Below are 20,529 nucleotides of genomic sequence, written 5' to 3' on the forward strand. Positions count from 1 at the left end.
ATGGAATATTATTCAGCCATTAAAAACATAAAGTTATAAAATTTACAGGTCAATGCATGGAGCTGGAAACAGTCACTCTGAGTGATATAACCCAGACCCCATAATACAAACATCAAGTTTCTACTCTTATTTGTGGATGTTAAAGTTGGAATCTGTAGCTAACCTCCATAGAGGTTGACGGCTTACTAATTCCTAAGTATCTACTTTGGAGATCACAGTATTTTAGGATGGATTTTTTTTTTTTATTCCAAACATATCCCATGGTCCACAAACCCTGCAGCCATAGTGTGAATACTCATGCTCAAATAGCCTAAACCATGTCAATAATTTAAGGGCACCATGGCTGCTGAGTGACTTCTCCAGTGGATTTCCTGTGTTGGTATTATACTGTTTTGTTTCTAAGCCTGGTGACCTGTTGTTGGCCAGTTGAAAGTTGGAAGCAGTCCCCTAGAGGGGCTAGGGGCATTACCAAGGCTGATGCTCTGTGTGAGATTAGGGTGGCAGAGTAGAAACCCAGTTTTAAAATTAAGGCTGCCATGCGTCACTGGAGTGGGTTCAGTAGTGAAAAGTTCTTCCTGCTGAATCTTGTGGTGTGCAGAATTAGACATTGAAAACTTCCCTGTCAACAAAACGTCAGGTTTCACATCTGGGGTACAGCCTGATCATTATGGAGATGGGTGAGTGATGTCATCTGTGATGCAAGGACAGATGCTGATTGCCCCACAGAAGAGAATGTGGGCTTATGGGATGTTAGCTTGATACCATTTCAGAGCCTTTGGTGAGTTCTGGGATTTGGAGTTCTAGGAGTGAGTGGGTGAATTGTTTTTGTTGAGGGTCGTCAGAATCACTCTTAGGTTTTCTGATTTGTAAGGGGGACTCAATGGACTGAGCACAAAGTTGTACAATCAAGATTAACTGCAGTGCAAAAGACAAAGAACAATCTGTGAAAGCACAGGCTCATGGGACCAGGTCTAGAGGAGATCAGGGAGAATTTTCCAAAGAGCCTGTCAGGTAGTGCATGCTCTGCTCTTCTGTGTGAAGTGTTGTCTCCGAACAGAAGTCCTGGAAAGACTCAGTGACCAAAGTTTTTACTTTCCTTTTTCTCCAGGAGGGGTGGGCTATGGAACATATCAACATTCCCGCACAAGGAAAGCATGAAGCACACTGATGTATAGGTGGTTTATGTGGAGCGATAATGAACCAGTTTTGTCATGGTGGGAACCCTTATTTAATCTGAACTCTAAGTTTTGCAAGTAGATCTCATGAAGACAGATTTGGAATTGCTGAAGGTAGAGCTCCTTCCACACAGCTGCCTACATCCCAATCAAAAAGAGATGTTGAGGCTGGGGAGAGGGCTCAGTTGATAAAGTCCTTACTGTGTGTGCATGAGGACTTGAGTTGGTTGTCTAATATACATGGAACACCTGTGTTCTCAGTGCTTGAGAGGCAGAAACAAACTGTGTGCAAAAAACAAGATAGATAAAGGTAAGAAATGAATTAGGAAGACACCTGACACAAACCGCTGGTATTTACTCAGGTGCCTATGTACACATACACATGTGCCACACATGAAAACACACACACACACACACACACACACACACACACACACACACACTCACACCACTGTAATGCCACTCCTCGCAGTAAAGGGAGAACCTAGCCGAAGAGAAGCTTCTAATTTTGTGGGTTTGCAAATAATGAATTGAGGTTAATTCTGCAGCAGACTTCATGGTGGGGTGAGAAAGTAGAAATCACAGGATTGGTGGATCGGATTACATGTCTTACGTGTCTTCATGGAGTACTATGGCAGTTTTATCAGCATTTTTGATTCCTTTCCAGGTAAGACTGCTACCAATTGTAGAGGTTTTTTTTTTTTTTTTTTTTTTTTTTAATTTAACTTCATTAGTGTGAAGCCCACTGAGTCTGGCCACTGTCTTGTTTTCAAGTTCCCTCAAAGTACTCTGCCCTGAGCTTTATTCTCTACTCTCAAATTCAAGAGGTGTGATTCATATCAGGTTCAGTTTTAAAACCTTTAAGAGTTACACATGGTATACAGTAAGTGTCCCATAAATGTTTACTCAGCCCCTTACAAGACTTGGCATTTAGCAACTATAGGGTCATTCTTTTTTTTTTTTTAAATATATTTTATTAGGTATTTTCCTCATTTACATTTTCAATGTTATCCCAAAAGTCCCCCATACCCTCCCCCCACTCCCCTACCCACCCATTCCCCTACCCACCCACTCCCACTTTTTGGCCCTGGCATTCCCTGTACTGGGGCATATAAAGTTTGCAAGTCCAATGGGCCTCTCTTTCCAGTGATGACCAACTAGGCCATCTTTTGATACATATGCAGCTAGAGTCAAGAGCTCCGGGGTACTGGTTAGTTCATAATGTTGTTCCACCTATAGGGTTGCAGATCCTATAGGGTCATTCTTAAAGACAGTGTTCATCTTAAAGCCTGTACCAAAGACCCAGATTTTACTAATTTAAGACCGCACAGGAGGGGAAACTCCCAGCTGAGGTTGACACAAAAAATGTAAGCAAGTGAAGTTAAAAATAAAGGCAGTGTGGGATTCCTCATTTCAGACAGGCTGTGACAGCGCCAAGTGTCATGCCGTTCTGAGTGTTGAGGGAGGAATATATTTAGATGGTTAACAAGGGGAGGGGGATTCTATCACTGCTTGAAAAGCCGAGACACCAAATGGAATAAAAATTTCCTTGACAGGAAGGAGCACGATATTGTGCTCCCCTCTCTGCCCCCAAAGTCCCTGAGCGATATAACACACTTTCATAACTCCCAAGTACAATCTAGGTCACCTGTCCCTGAAATAGTGGAATCTAGTGAACAGGGCACACAGTATCTAACCCCAAACCTAGAGTAACTGTTAGGAATGCTTCATCCTCGACATTTCTTATTTCATAACAAAGTCATCACCATAGGGCATCAACCATGGAACTAACCTGTGCATCAATAGTTTTCTCAAACCTTTTGGCTGAAGAAACTTCACTTGCAGAAGTACAGGATACAGGCAGAGAAAGTGGGCCTGCTGTGGTGGAAGTGGCTGAGCTAATTGTTTGTCTTCTGTCCACTGGCCCCAAATTACAGTACTGTGGAACCCCCTGGAGATAGGAAATATAGGAAATAGCAGGACTGCTGTGTGTAGGTTGTGTACATACTTATGTGAAAATATGCCTCAGAGCAGAGCTAGAAAGAAATCATTAGAGAAATATAAGCTCTTTGTAGATGAGAAAGTTGAAGCATAAGGTGATCAGTGCAGTATCCATAGGCTACTTGCAGAGGCAGGGTTTGAACTCATGAACAATGACTGTTCATTTTTCTTTCTTTCTTTTTTTTTTGGAGACAAGGTCTCATTTAGCACAGGCTGGTCTGGGACTCACTGTTTGGCCAAGGATGACTTTAAGCTTTTGATCCTCCTGCCTCTACCCCTGGAGGGCTAAGATTGTAGGCCTGTGCCACCATGCCTACTTTATGTAGTACTCAAGATCAAACCCAGGGCCTCATGCATGCTAGGCAAGAACTCTACCAAGAAAGCTACATCCCCAGTCCAGTGACTTTCAATTTCCAGGTATTACAGAGACTTTCTAATCTCTAGGCTCCTTTTAACCCATCCATGATAAAAATAACCCCAGGGCTGCAACCAAGGGCCAGGGAATAATGCATGTATACTTCAGAGAAGAAACAAAAGTAGAAGTGTCTTTGCAGTCAAGGAATGTTTTCAAAAGTGTCAGCTTGAGGATACAAGTAGGTCATCTACCATCCTTCTTTTAATTCCTGATGGGGGAAGCAAAGCTGAGGCACTACTGGTATTGGAGACTTCCCAGCAAGGAATTCAGGTAATAAACGACATTGAGTTTGTGCTAGTTTTCTCATAACCATGACAACATATCTGACAGTAACAATTTATGGGAAGAAAGGGTTTTGGCTTACAGTTTCAGTAAGATTTCAGTCCACCATGCAGTTGAAATCTTGTAGCAGCATGAGCCAAGGAAGCGAAGAGCTCAGGGCCAGCATGAGGTGTATACAAACCTTCAAAGGCTTGCTTCTAGCCAGGACTGCAACTTCCAAAGGCTCTACAACCTTCAAAGTTCGGGCTCTAAGCTGGGGGATCGAATGCTCAAAATAGGAGCCTCTGGGGACATTTTAGATTCTAGGCAAAGGTTGAACTTGACAAGCTGCGACTGCAGCCAGTTTTTGCAGTAGCTCATGATTGATAGCTTCCACCAATCACCAAGAGCAGCATTAGGTATTCTTCCTGCTTCCTGCTTCTTCCTGCCTCACCTGTGTGTAGGGCCAAAAGAGTAGATTTTTACCTCCAAATTTATATGTGAAAATCTTAACATGTGAGTTATTTAACATCTAGCGCTACTGAAAATGATTAGAGTTGGAGTTTGGCCTTTAAAGAGGTCACTAGAATAAATGGACTCGTATTGGTGATACTTGTTACCCTAAGAAGAGATTAGGGTACAGAAAGGTCCAGAAGAAAAAGCACACAAAGAGGAAACACAGCTATCTGTAGCCAGGGAGAGACCTCAGAACAAGCTAATCAAGGTCTACCGGCCTTCAGTTAGAACTTAGTACTAGGCCCGGCCTGAGAGGTTTGTGGCACAGGCGCCGGCGGGAGCCTTCTTGGCTCTGGGACTCCGCGGAGGGCAGGCTGCACGGGTGACCGTGTGGAATACAGAGTGCCAGCCGTTTTCTGGGACGGGCGAGAGTCGCAGAGCTTCTGGGCGGCGCCATCTTCAGCTCCAGATAGCCGGCCACCTTCCTGGTGAGAGCACGGGGGTCTGCCAGGCCTGAGAGGTTTGTGGCACAGGCGCCGGCGGGAGCCTTCTTGGCTCCGGGACTCCGCGGAGGGCAGGCTGCACGGGTGACCGTGTGGAATACAGAGTGCCAGCCGTTTTCTGGGACGGGCGAGAGTCGCAGAGCTTCTGGGTGGCGCCATCTTCAGCTCCAGACAGCCGGCCACCTTCCTGGTGAGAGCACGGGGGTCTGCCCGGCCTGAGAGGTTTGTGGCACAGGCGCCAGCGGGAGCCTTCTTGGCTCCGGGACTCCGCGGAGGGCAGGCTGCACAGGTGACCTTGTGGAATACAGAGTGCCAGCCGTTTCTGGGACGGGCGAGAGTCGCAGAGCTTCTGGGAGGCGCCATCTTCAGCTCCAGACAACCAGCCACCTTCCCGGCAAGAGCCACAGAGCTTCTGAGGCAGCGCCATCCTCAGCTCCAGACGGCCGGCCTCCTTCCGGACAAGAGCCACAGAGCTTCTCAGGCGGCGACATCTTCGACTCCAGACAACTGGCCACCTTCCTGGCCAAAGCAACACAGCTTCTGGGAAAGATCCTGTTTTGGGCCTTCACCTTCAGCCAGGAGGAGGTCCAAACACCAGATAACTGTACACCTTCCCTGAAAGAGGAGAGCTTGCCTACAGAGACTGCTCTGACCACTGAAACTCAGAGAAGAGAGCTTGTCTCCCACGCCTGCTGATAGAGGGTAACAAAATCAACAGAGGAACAATCTCTTAACAAAGACAACTATAACAACTAACTCCAGAGATTGCCAGATGGCGAAAGGTAAACGTAAGAATCCTACTAACAGAAGCCAGGACCACTCACCATCATCAGAACCCAGAACGCCCACTTCGCCCAACCCAGGACACCCTAACACACCTGAAAAGGTAGACCTGGATTTAAAAGCATATCTCATGATGATGGTAGAGGACATAAAGAAGGAATTCAATAACTCACTTAAAGAAATACAGGAGAACACTGCTAAAGAGTTACAAGTCCTTAAAGAAAAACAGGAAAACACTGCTAAAGAGTTACAAGTCCTTAAAGAAAAACAGGAAAACACAACCAAACAGGTAGAAGTCCTTATAGAAAAACAGGAAAACACATCCAAACAGGTGATGGAAATGAACAAAACCATACTAGACCTAAAAAGGGAAGTAGACACAATAAAGAAAACCCAAAGTGAGGCGACGCTGGAGATAGAAACCCTAGGAAAGAAATCTGGAACCATAGATGCCAGCATCAGCAACAGAATACAAGAGATGGAAGAGAGAATCTCAGGTGCAGAAGACTCCATAGAGAACATCGGCACAACAATCAAAGAAAATGGAAAATGCAAAAAGATCCTAACTCAAAACATCCAGGAAATCCAGGACACAATGAGAAGACCAAACCTACGGATAATAGGAGTGGATGAGAATGAAGATTTTCAACTCAAAGGACCAGCAAACATCTTCAACAAAATTATTGAAGAAAACTTCCCAAATCTAAAGAAAGAGATGCCCATGAACATACAAGAATCCTACAGAACTCCAAATAGACTGGACCAGAAAAGAAATTCCTCCCGACACATAATAATCAGAACACCAAATGCACTAAATAAAGATAGAATACTAAAAGCAGTAAGGGAAAAAGGTCAAGTAACATATAAAGGCAAGCCTATCAGAATTACACCAGATTTTTCATCAGAGACTATGAAAGCCAGAAGAGCCTGGACAGATGTTATACAGACACTAAGAGAACACAAATGCCAGCCCAGGCTACTATACCCAGCCAAACTCTCAATTACCATAGATGGAGAAACCAAAGTATTCCACGACAAAACTAAATTCACCCATTATCTCTCCACGAATCCAGCCCTTCAAAGGATAATAACAGAAAAAAACCAATACAAGGACGGGAACCACGCCCTAGAAAAAACAAGAAGATAATCCCTCAACAAACCTAAAAGAAGACAGCCACAAGAACAGAATGCCAACTTTAACAACAAAAATAACAGGAAGCAACAATTACCTTTCCTTAATATCTCTTAATATCAATGGACTCAATTCCCCAATAAAAAGACATAGACTAACAGACTGGCTACACAAACAGGACCCAACATTCTGCTGCTTACAGGAAACCCATCTCAGGGAAAAAGACAGACACTACCTCAGAGTGAAAGGCTGGAAAACAATTTTCCAAGCAAATGGTCTGAAGAAACAGGCTGGAGTAGCCATTCTAATATCGGATAAAATCGACTTCTAACCCAAAGTTATCAAAAAAGACAAGGAGGGACACTTCATACTCATCAAAGGTAAAATCCTCCAAGAGGAACTCTCAATTCTGAATATCTACGCTCCAAATGCAAGGGCAGCCACATTCATTAAAGACACTTTAGTAAAGCTCAAAGCACACATTGCACCTCACACAATAATAGTGGGAGACCTCAACACACCACTTTCATCAATGGACAGATCGTGGAAACAGAAACTAAACAGGGACACAGTGAAACTAACAGAAGTTATGAAACAAATGGACCTAACAGATATCTACAGAATATTTAATCCTAAAACAAAAGGATATACCTTCTTCTCAGCACCTCACCTGACCTTCTCAAAAATTGACCATATAATTGGTCACAAAATAGGCCTCAACAGATACAAAAATATTGAAATTGTCCCATGTATCCTATCAGACCACCATGGCCTAAGACTGATCTTCAATAACAACATTAAGAATGGAAAGCCAACATTCACGTGGAAACTGAACAACACTCTTCTCAATGATACCTTGGTCAAGGAAGGAATAAAGAAAGAAATTAAAGACTTTTTAGAGTTTAATGAAAATGAAGCCACAACGTACCCAAACCTTTGGGACACAATGAAAGCATTTCTAAGAGGGAAACTCATAGCTCTGAGTACCTCCAAGAAGAAACGGGAGAGAGCACATACTAGCAGCTTGACAACACATCTAAAAGCTCTAGAAAAAAAGGAAGCAAATTCACCCAAGAGGAGTAGACGGCAGGAAATAATCAAACTCAGGGGTGAAATTAACCAAGTGGAAACAAGAAGAACTATTCAAAGAATTAACCAAACGAGGAGTTGGTTCTTTGAGAAAATCAACAAGATAGATAAGCCCTTAGCTAGACTCACTAGAGGGCAAAGGGACAAAATCCTAATCAACAAAATCAGAAATGAAAAGGGAGACATAACAACAGATCCTGAAGAAATCCAAAACACCATCAGATCCTTCTACAAAAGCTTATACTCAACAAAACTGGAAAACCTGGACGAAATGGACAAATTTCTGGACAGATACCAGGTACCAAAGTTGAATCAGGATCAAGTTGACCTTCTAAACAGTCCCATATCCCCTAAAGAAATAGAAGCAGTTATTAATAGTCTCCCAGCCAAAAAAAGCCCAGGACCAGATGGGTTTAGTGCAGAGTTCTATCAGACCTTCAAAGAAGATCTAATTCCAGTTCTGCACAAACTATTTCACAAGATAGAAGTAGAAGGTACTCTACCCAACTCATTTTATGAAGCCACTATTACTCTGATACCTAAACCACAGAAAGATCCAACAAAGATAGAGAACTTCAGACCAATTTCTCTTATGAATATCGATGCAAAAATCCTTAATAAAATTCTCGCTAACCGAATCCAAGAACACATTAAAGCAATCATCCATCCTGACCAAGTAGGTTTTATTCCAGGGATGCAGGGATGGTTTAATATACGAAAATCCATCAATGTAATCCATTATATAAACAAACTCAAAGACAAAAACCACATGATCATCTCGTTAGATGCAGAAAAAGCATTTGACAAGATCCAACACCCATTCATGATAAAAGTTTTGGAAAGATCAGGAATTCAAGGCCCATACCTAAACATGATAAAAGCAATCTACAGCAAACCAGTAGCCAACATCAAAGTAAATGGAGAGAAGCTGGAAGCAATCCCACTAAAATCAGGGACTAGACAAGGTTGCCCACTTTCTCCCTACCTTTTCAACATAGTACTTGAAGTATTAGCCAGAGCAATTCGACAACAAAAGGAGATCAAGGGGATACAAATTGGAAAAGAGGAAGTCAAAATATCACTTTTTGCAGATGATATGATAGTATATATAAGTGACCCTAAAAATTCCACCAGAGAACTCCTAAACCTGATAAACAGCTTTGGTGAAGTAGCTGGATATAAAATTAACTCAAACAAGTCAATGGCCTTTCTCTACACAAAGAATAAACAGGCTGAGAAAGAAATTAGGGAAACAACACCCTTCTCAATAGTCACAAATAATATAAAATATCTCGGCGTGACTCTAACTAAGGAAGTAAAAGATCTGTATGATAAAAACTTCAAGTCTCTGAAGAAAGAAATTAAAGAAGATCTCAGAAGATGGAAAGATCTCCCATGCTCATGGATTGGCAGGATCAACATTGTAAAAATGGCTATCTTGCCAAAAGCAATCTACAGATTCAATGCAATCCCCATCAAAATTCCAACTCAATTCTTCAACGAATTAGAAGGAGCAATTTGCAAATTCATCTGGAATAACAAAAAACCTAGGATAGCAAAAACTCTTCTCAAGGATAAAAGAACCTCTGGTGGAATCACCATGCCTGACCTAAAGCTTTACTACAGGGCAATTGTGATAAAAACTGCATGGTACTGGTATAGAGACAGACAAGTAGACCAATGGAATAGAATTGAAGACCCAGAAATGAACCCACACACCTATGGTCACTTGATCTTCGACAAGGGAGCTAAAACCATCTAGTGGAAGAAAGACAGCATTTTCAACAATTGGTGCTGGCACAACTGGTTGTTATCATGTAGAAGAATGCGAATCGATCCATACTTATCTCCTTGTACTAAGGTCAAATCTAAGTGGATCAAGGAACTTCACATAAAACCAGAGACACTGAAACTTATAGAGGAGAAAGTGGGGAAAAGCCTTGAAGATATGGGTACAGGGGAAAAATTCCTGAACAGAACAGCAATGGCTTGCTCTGTAAGATCGAGAATTGACAAATGGGACCTAATGAAACTCCAAAGTTTCTGCAAGGCAAAAGACACCGTCAATAAGACAAAAAGACCACCAACAGATTGGGAAAGGATCTTTACCTATCCTAAATCAGATAGGGGACTAATATCCAACATATATAAAGAACTCAAGAAGGTGGACTTCAGAAAATCAAATAACCCCATTAAAAAATGGGGCTCAGAACTGAACAAAGAATTCTCACCTGAGGAATACCGAATGGCAGAGAAGCACCTGAAAAAATGCTCAACATCCTTAATCATCAGGGAAATGCAAATCAAAACAACCCTGAGATTCCACCTCACACCAGTCAGAATGGCTAAGATCAAAAATTCAGGTGACAGCAGATGCTGGCGTGGATGTGGAGAAAGAGGAACACTCCTCCATTGTTGGTGGGATTGCAGGCTTGTACAACCACTATGGAAATCAGTCTGGCGGTTCCTCAGAAAACTGGATATAGTACTACCGGAGGATCCAGCAATACCTCTCCTGGGCATATATCCAGAAGATGCCCCAACTGGTAAGAAGGACACATGCTCCACTATGTTCATAGCAGCCTTATTTATAATAGCCAGAAGCTGGAAGGATCCCAGATGCCCCTCAACAGAGGAATGGATACAGAAAATGTGGTACATCTACACAATGGAGTACTACTCAGCTATTAAAAAGAATGAATTTATGAAATTCCTAGCCAAATGGATGGACCTGGAGGGCATCATCCTGAGTGAGGTAACACATTCACAAAGAAACTCACACAATATGTACTCACTGATAAGTGGATATTAGCCCAAAACCTAAGATACCCAAGATATAAGATACAATTTCCTAAACACATGAAACTCAAGAAAAATGAAGACTGAAGTGTGAACACTATGCCCCTTCTTAGAAGTGGGAACAAAACACCCTTGGAAGGAGTTACAGAGACAAAGTTTGGAGCTGAGATAAAAGGATGGACCATGTAGACACTAGCATATCCGGGGATCCATCCCATAATCAGCTTCCAAATGCTGACACCATTGCATACACTAGCAAGATTATGCTGAAAGGACCCTGATATAGCTGTCTCTTGTCAGAGTATGCCTGGGCCTAGCAAACATAGAAGTGGATGCTCACAGTCGGCTATTGGATGGATCACATGGCCCCCAATGAAGGAGCTAGAGAAAGTACCAAAGAAGCTAAAGGGATCTGCAACCCTATAGGTGGAACAACATTATGAACTAACCAGTACCCCGGAGCTCTTGACTCTAGCTGCATATGCATCAAAAGATGGCCTAGTCGGCCATCACTGGAAAGAGAGGCCCATTGGACACGCAAACTTTATATGCCCCAGTACAGGGGAACGCCAGGGCCATAAAAGGGGAGTGGGTGGGTAGGGGAGAGGGGGTGGGTGGCTATGGGGGACTTTTGGTATAGCATTGCAAATGTAAATGAGCGAAATACCTAATAAAAAATGGAAAAAAAAAAAAGAACTTAGTACTACAGTTTTCCTATTAAAGCCTCCCAGGAGGGCTGCCTTTTACAAGCTGCCCTAGAAAGTGAACACAGAAGACTCCAAGAAGCACCTGCAGATCTGCTTAGGGGTTCTGATTTTGTGGCTCTAACTACTGTTGGAAACTTCGTATTCCTATGACAGGAAAGAGGAGGGGTGAAGACTTAAGAAGTGGGTTACCTTTAACAACTTGTGAGGATTCCCCCCCCCCCCATTTTGCTGCATAAATTCCATGTCAGCTATCATGTATATCACTTTCCTCTGCCCAGCTCTCAAACTTTTGTTGTTAAAATGCTTGGATGCTTTTCTGGTCGTCTTATTTGGATTTTCATGAAGCAGATGAAGAAGTGAGAAGCATGTGTAGCAACCAACGTACGAAACCAATTAACACTTCAGATTATACCTAGGAGGGGCTGGCAGAATGTCTCCTTAACAAACCCTGGGAATATTAAGTGGTTGCTGCTGTTGTTTTCCTAGAGCACACAGAGAACTTTTTTTCTGCATTCACCCGTCATCACCCCCAAAGTAAAGAGCAACCTTTATGTGTTCACTATAAATTACAAAACTTGTATTGCATGGAAGACAATAATCGGGGATGTTGCATCTCCTCTCCCGCCTCCTCTTCTACCTCCTCCTCCCAAAATGAGCTCAATTAAGGTCCGTACAGGAACATGGGGGAACTTAGAAGTGTGATGTATAACTGTAGAAAACACATCTCCCTCTTCTAGTGACTATTAACCACCTACAGATCCTCAGAAATCTTATGAGTTCTTTCCCCTCCATGATGGGATGCTTATAGAACCCATTCCCCCCCCCCCCCCCGGTATTCAGAGCTACCGATGTTCCTAGAGACTGGGAGGGGTTGCGAAGCATGTCTTATTTCTAGCAGGTGTTATACTAGAATTCATGAGCTGGCTCTTGAGGCTGAGGTGGTGGAGGGGTGAGGAAAGGAGATAGGAGTGGGACAGGGCACAGGCAGGAATAGGATGAGCTTTGGGAAGACATAGACACTTGGATGGTCTAAGCTTCACATGGCACTGATATTTAGAGCTTCTCCCAAATGGGTCAAGAGGCTAGACATTTGGCTTTGGAGACAGAGAAATCTGACTACCTGCCATATGGTAGATCACTGAAATTTTCTAAGCCCTTGATTTCCACTCTTTAAAGTGGGTATAATTATAATCAACAGCACCTAAAACTTTACAAGAAACACATGATTTTAGCTACTAGTTTGATGCCTATTTATCTGTCTCTTCCTTCCTTCCTTCCTTCCTTCCTTCCTTCCTTCCTTCCTTTCTTTCTTTCTTTCTTTCTTTCTTTCTTTCTTTCTTTCTTTCTTTCTTTCTCAGGTGTATTTAGGTAGGAGGAATTTGCTAGCTTTGGATTGCTTTTGAATCGGAAGAACTTGGTAAAAACACAGGAGTTCACCTGGGCATGATGGAGCAGGAGGCAGAAGCAGACAGGGAGTGAGTTCAAACTAGTTTGAGCCACACCTTGAGTTCCAGGCTAGGTTGAACTACAGAGTGAATCTCTGTCTCAACCAACCACAACAGATACAAAACAAACAACCCAGAGGAGGAGAGGAGATGACATTAATTCAAGGCACAGATATATAATTCTCCCATCTCAGTTTCTTTGACAAGTCATTTAATTTATGCAGGCTCCAGTTTGCTCATTAAAACACAAACAGTGTTGCTGGTTGACATGTCTCAGAATCACTGTGAAGATTAAATGAGAGATGGTGTAAGGAGTTCACTGTAAAGTGCTATATTAATTTATATTATTATTATTGCTCCAATGCAGAAAAAAATCAGTTATTCTGAAGTTTGTCCACATTTGGGTATGGAACCAACTGCCTGTGAATGTTAATGATCTCCATGTTTTGTGCAAATCACTTCCCATGACAAGGTGAAAGGCACTTGCACAGGAAAAACATCCCTGGAAGATCACAGAGGCTACTACTATTTCCTCTTTTCTCTGTTCTCAAAATCCAAACCGTCGCAAATCCTCTGGCATATCTTCCTGCCCCCTGCCCTCTGCCCCTACCCATTTCTGCTCTTTGGCCTCAGAACATCTTTTCCTGGCAGGGAAGCAGTGGTATTATTTCTGTCTGCAATTTAGTGGGCCTGTAGAGGGCAGTGTGGTCACAAGAAAGGAACTTTGGTTTACCAGAGTTTTCTGGATACTAAACAGTCTAGATGCTACTCCAAGGAAGTGCTATCCCTTGCTCCCTCCCTCCTTTCCTCCTTCCCTCCCTTCCTCTCTATCCCTCCTCTTTCTTTACCAAATGGCACCAGCAGCCTTGGAGGCAAACACTAAGGACAGGTAGGGATCCCAGAGGAAGAACTCTGGCTCTCAGAGAAGCCAGGGGCCTGATGTCAGTTGATATGGGTGGTGGTTGTAGCTCTGGTATCACTATTGTTGGTATGAATAGGGCTTCATTCATGAGAGAAAATGATTCTATTTTAACTAAGTGAACTTCAGTAATTAAATGAAGATGAATATATCTGGCTTTGGAGTATTAGATTTCGATCAAAAATAAAGAAGGGAAACTTTTTTTGTTTTTGTTTCAATGTATAATCAACTATTGAATGTCATAATATTGCATGTCAGCAATACGCACTGTCTCCTGGTGGTCCAGGGAGTCAATACTAAACCGGGAGGAGTTGGAGGCTTGCATATCAGTAGGGTGCATTTGATCAAATCAATGCGTGTATTTGATCTCCTTATTACTTCAACTGTGTTTACCTCAAAGGCAGCTACAAGGGTTAAAAGTGGTGACAAAAGGCAGCATGCTTTGTGTTAATACAACAGTGTGTTTCAAAGTGTGGGTCCAGGACCAATCACCATCATCTACATTACCACTAGAAAAGAGAATCTCAGGTCCTGGCATCCCACATCTTCATAATCAGGGAATTCTGTAGCCTAGCTGGCTGTGTGTTAATAAACTGTCTATGGGACTCTGAAGCATGCTAAAGTGGGAGAAATGCTGTTGTGCTGTAACTAGATGATACTGGGATAATAGTATACATTGTTAATGTCATTACAGTGAACTGTTACTAGAAATGGAAAAATTACTGTCTTATAGAAAATGATCTTATTGGAGGACCTAAACATTGAACATGGAAGAGTTGAAGGACTGGTGTGGTCACTGGCAATAAGAGAAGTCAAGGGTCTATGCCTTAAGAATGGTGTGCTGATAGGACTGGCATGGTCCCTGTATGCTAGGGGTGGGCTTAGGGGCTGGCTAACATGGAAATGGCAGAGGGATGGGAATAGGGCACACTAGCTGAAGGGAAATGGTCATGGTGATAGCTGTGATGTATAACTATCATTAATCAAGAAGTGAAGAGATGGCAGCAGTTTAAAACAATCTTCAACAATTCTTAGCAACAACCATAGAAAAGACACTGTTAGCACTGGGGATGTGGATACTAGAAAACCTCAGGGTGATACATTTTTAAAGAGGTTGATTATGGCAGTGGCACTTGTGTGTATGTGTGTGCATGAGCACACACACACAGACACACATGAGAGTGTTATACATCAAAACAAGCAAAACTTATAAAATGGTAACATTTTTCAATACTTTTCTGTGTCATGATTTTCACTCTAGGAAAATATTATCACCACCAACACCATCATCATGATTGTATGTTATGCATGTTTCAGATACCATTGCAAGTACTTGGGATGAATCTGCTCGCGTGACTTCCAAAACCTTGGTGAAAGATTTGTTATTGTTACTCTTGTGCACCCCCACCATTGTATGTGAGAGGAGAGTAAAGCCTCTTGTGTTCCATAAATTGCCAAGGCACTGAATGGAGGAGTATGGAACTGACCCTGACCCTATCTAATTCTAAGGGATGGCTAAGTCAGCGGTCAAGTCATTTGAAGGCCTGTGTGGCCCGGCAAGAATGTGTTCCTGGGATTGTATTTATTCCTTTACAATCTTAGTCCTCCAGGGAGTTCACTGAGGCCACATGACTACTTCATATCAAAGAAACATAAGTAGAGCGGGTATGTGTTACTTCTGGACTTGGGCCTTAAAAAACACTGTCCACAGTTCTCCAGCCTTTCTTCCCTGGCGTTGTGTCATTACAAAATTGTGGAGCCCTATCTAGCTAGAATCCCTGAGTGAATCCTTGGAACAGAATTCCCTGGGACTTTTGCTAGAAGTTTAGCTGAAGCACAAATGTGAGAGGGCTCAAGAGAAGAGGTCGTGATCTGGGGGCGGGGCTTCTTACTGATGGGCTGATATGGCTCACCCAAAGGAATGAAGCCCATTAGGTAGCATAGAGAGAATACTGAACTGGGTCATTTGCCAGTGTGGTTGTGGCCTCTGTACCTCTGAAAGTTTCTTTGTGGGTAAAGAATACCCTGTTGTCTCTTGCAAGGACCGAGATAATGGAGGACTAAGGAGTTTGCTCATAAAAGCTTTGGGCGAGGGTGGTAACTCTGTTTCAAAGTATTCTTTCCAATTATTTCCCTGAAAGTAGGATCCTGGAAAAATCTAATTCTACTGGCTTCTTTATGAGTGTGTGCACCACTCCCCTCTCCCCTCCGCCCCCCCCCCCCCCACTAAAAGAGAAATACTCTCCTCTATTGTTCTGTGTGGTTTGGGAAATTATAATTAGCTGAGACAACTTCTTCCAGCTGCCCCAAGGAATGCCTTTAGAGCTCTGCACTTGAATACACCGGATCTTGAAGTCCACATGCAGCCTTTTCTTGGATGCAGTGTGACAGTGTTTCTCTCTGTCAGCCTGGCCACTGGCATGTGTGTGCCCTACCACTTCCAGTTCCCTCCATCCATTAAAAAAAAAAGTGCTGGGAGGTCCCTCTGACCTTTTAGATTCTTGGCATGAGTTTGGAGCCCACCTGAGGTGGAAGGAACCTGGAGCCTGCTGAGTGATTCTTTGTTATTTATTTTTAATGTCAAATTATAACAAGAACTACCAAGGCCTCCAGGGAAATATCCTTAAATAGAACACAGCACTGTGGTACATCTCTCAGCCAGGTATAAGTGAATGAGCTGATTGCCAAGGGCAAGTGAAAGAGAGTGGAGAAGGAGATATTATTTAAATGTTTGTATGTAGATACAAGAATATATTAATGTATATAAAATTATAATGAGGAAGAAATACATTTTAGCAATAGTGATTGTTCACTTGGCTTTCATGAGGTCAAAGTTATGAAGACTCAGAATGTTAAGAGGCTGTTGAATTATTAAACAAATACACTATGGAAAGGTCCAGGAGGGGCCAATATTTTGTATAAATTCATATAGCAATGGAGGTGCTAAGGCAGGAGGTGAGTGTGTGTAGCATAGGGTAGATTTTATGGTTTGAGAGAACTCATGTGTGCCACTGAACATGAACAAGCTGCATTTTCCTCATGAGAGATGAGACTTCAATCACATTCAGCAATTACCTATTTGTCTTGCATTTTCTAAGTGCTGGACTTAGAGACTTGGAAGACTAGAGTCATTATGTTCTCATGTATGCAAATAAGCCACATGTTTTCAGTTAATTTTTAGGGTTCTAACATAGGCTGGAAACTGTTCTAATTAGCTTTTTCTGTTTGTGTAATAAGACTCTGACCAATAACAACTTAGGGGAGGAAAAGGTTCATTTTATTTTATAGGTTATAGACTACCATGGAAAGAAGCCAAGGCAGGAACTCAAGGCATGAACCTGGACATAGGAACTGAAGCAGAGACCAGGGAGAAATCCTGACTACTGGCTTGCTTCTCCTGGCTTGCTCATCTACCTTTCTTATACAGTCCAGGTATGGTACTGCCCACAGTAGGCTGGGCTCTCCTGCATCAGTCAGCAGTCAACAGAATGCACACACAAACATGCTCAGATGCTAATCTGATGGAGGCAATTCCTCTTCTTCAAGTGGTCAATTTTGATTATCTATCATGAAGAGATAGGAAATATACATTGAAACGTAGTAGTTACAAGGGTCAGGGAATATAGTAATGATCAAGATGATATGACTGTTTCATATTTCATTGTATGTGTGTTTGTGTGTATAGTAATAGAAGAGAAAAAATAAAAGTGTGTAATATTGCTGTGCTCTGGATGCCAAGAGACCTCCAAGGAGACTTGACCAGGTCTTGGGTATCAGAGAAATCTGCAGAGGAAGTAATTCTTTGTATGAAATTGGAAAGAAGAACAAGCAAATCGATGGAGAACAGAGACCCACTCTAGGCAGAGGGAATCACATGCCAGTGCCCTGCAATGGGTCGATCATCACGTATACAAAGAACTAAGAACACAGAACAAAGAACACAAGGAAACATCTGGATTCTGGACTGGGAAATATGAACTAGAGGGTCTTGAACATCATGTTGGCTAGTTGTGTCTGCTCTGAACATTCACAACCACTCTCAATTTGGTTTCCAAAATGCGTTCATTTACACTAAGCCCATTTCATTTTTGACAGGAAACATTTCTCCATCCTGAACTAGCATTGCTTTTATTCATTTTTGTTCCTGTTACTTTCTATTACCGCAATAAAATACTGACCAAAAACAACTCGGGGGAAGGGAAGGGTTTATTTGTTTTATACTTCCATATCATATTTCATCACTGAGGGAAGCCCAGGGCAGAAACTTAAGGCAGGAACTGAAGCAGAGGCTATAGGCGGAAAATGCCTGCTGGCATCTCCTGAATCTAGTTAGCTAGCTTCCTTATATAAGTCAGGACCACCTGTCTAGGAATGACTCTGCCAACAATGGGTTAACCTTTCCTCTGGCAATTAGCACACAAGAACCTGATTTACAGACATCAAAAGACTAGTTTGATGGAAGTCATTCCTCACCTGAAGCTACCTCTTCTAGATGTGTCAAGTTGACAACCAAGAGTAGCTATCGCAACTGTCCAGCTCTAGACTCCACCCATTCTCTAGAGCTCCACAAGGAAAACCCAGTGTTTATTTATTTATTTCTTTCCTTAACTCATACGTCTACTAACTCTCCTCCTTTCTAAGCTTACCCCATCCTCATATGGTACAAATTTTAAGATTCTTTCTCATAAATATTGTCTTCTTTGGAATATACCAGTTTATTAGCATCCTTCCTCAGAGGCAGGGCTCACCTTTCCACACTCAGTGCTGGCCTAATGTGGAGAGGACTTTCACCTTCTTTGATACATTTCCATGATCAAAGTCTTTCTGTGACTCTCTCCTTACACTGATGATTAGAAACACGGCTTCCAATAGATTAAGTCCTTTAAACCCCTTTCTTGTAAGCTGCCGTGAAACCAGGTGATTCTCATCCAATATGCATGTGGGCATTTATTTTTAATTTATACCTTGTCCACTTCTAAAAGTGACTGTCAGCCTAGAAACAGAACATACACACATCTGCTCTGTTGAAATGAAGATTCAGAGGAGAGCAGAAATGCTGCATATCTTCATAGCAGATTTTTTTTTTTTTTGATTAAGTTCTAACAATACCTTGCTCAATTACATTGTATTGAGCCAGGTCTCTTGGGTCTGTATTTTTACCAGATCTTTCTCTCCTTTGATTTGTGAATGGCTCTCAATGATGTGCTGACGGCCAATTCGCTGCTCATTGTCATCCTTACAGAGTTCTGATTCTTTAGGTGAGATTTCAGCTTTCACCCTCAGCTAGGTGTTTTCCTTTGAGTAGATTAACCCACTTCCCTGTACACCCTCGTTTTCATTTGCATAACACTGCACACCACTTAGAGACTTTGAGAGACTTCAATAAACTAATAAAGCCCTTTGGATAGTGCCCAGGATAGAAAAAAATCTCTCCAATATCTATTATTTTAATCTATTATTTAAAAATTCCATTACATGCACGGGTATATTTCTGTATGTGGGTATGTGCGTGGGTTAGTGCAGGTGTCCATGAGGCCCCAAAGAGTGTTCTATCCCGTGGAGATGGAGGGACAACTGCTTGTGAGCAGCTTGCCATGGGTGATGGAAACTGAACCTGGGTCCTCTGCAAGAGCAGCACTAAGCCTTTAGCCACTGAACCATCTTCCCAGCCCCTATTTATTTTATCCTCTCTCTTTCCATCTCTCCTCTTTCACGTGTGTGTGTGTGTGTGTGTGTGTGTGTGTGTGTGTGTGTGTATCACATTCACATGGTATGGTGCATGTGTAGAGGACAAAGTACAACTTTGTAGAGTTGGTTCTTTCCTTTCACCTTTACATGAATCCTGGGGATTGACCCCAGGATGCCACGTTAATGCTGCAAAGAGCCTTTTAGCGCTGCTCCATCCCACCGACCCCTTATTCCTGTCTGTTTGGAGGCACAGCCTTGCAGTGCAGCTCAGGCTGCTCTAGAACTGCTCAGCCTCATGCTTTAGCTTTCCAAGTGCTTGGCCTTCTGTAATGTTTTCTAATGCTTATTGTTATTATTAATATAAATATTTTTGAGAATGTTTTATGTTCTATGGGAAATCATAATTGTATATTTACTTTTGCTGTGTTTGGTTTCCTGGTCCTCTTTGGCCCTGGGAAAATTTAGAGCTGAAGTGTAAAAGTCTGAGAGGAGGTGGTTGGGGGTTGTAATTAATTGACTATTCAAGGAGAACTGACTGGTCTCTTGCCAGGGCCTGAAAACTGGGCCAAGATAGCATTTCAAACAGAACAAAACAAACAAAAGAAAACTGTATCCCCCCCAGGGACTCCCACTGACAGAAACTCTACCATTCTATTAAATCTCCATTTCAGCATGCGGTCTCAGAACTGAAGTCAGTGGAATGGTGACTTGTGTACAGATCCCAAATACTTAACCAAAGGAGACTTGGGGGGCACATTCCCTGGTAATTACCTATCCCATGTAGGCCACAAAGTCATACAGAAACTCACGAGAGAGAGAACTGGTAATGTCAGTGAGCACCACTGAGGTCTACCACAGGACGTGTGACCAGCAGGTTCACATCACGCAGCCCACACTGTCCAAAGCTTGTTGTGGATTATTTTTTGAATTTTCATCTCCTCTGAGTGTCAGCACCATAAGCCCCATTTCTGGGGCGATTTCCACCATCATTGCCCTCTCTTTCCTGTGTTTTTCTTTCCTCTGTGCTCTAATATAGTAGTAGGTAAAATTCATAGCATCAGAAACTTATTCCTTGTTAGTTTTCCGTGGTTCACTCCTGGTTATATGTTGCTATCTAACCACCTTAATACTTCGTGGTCCACAGCCATCATCTGTT

Source organism: Mus musculus, chromosome 6 (assembly GCF_000001635.26).
Source record: "Mus musculus strain C57BL/6J chromosome 6, GRCm38.p6 C57BL/6J".
NCBI lineage: Eukaryota > Metazoa > Chordata > Mammalia > Rodentia > Muridae > Mus > Mus musculus.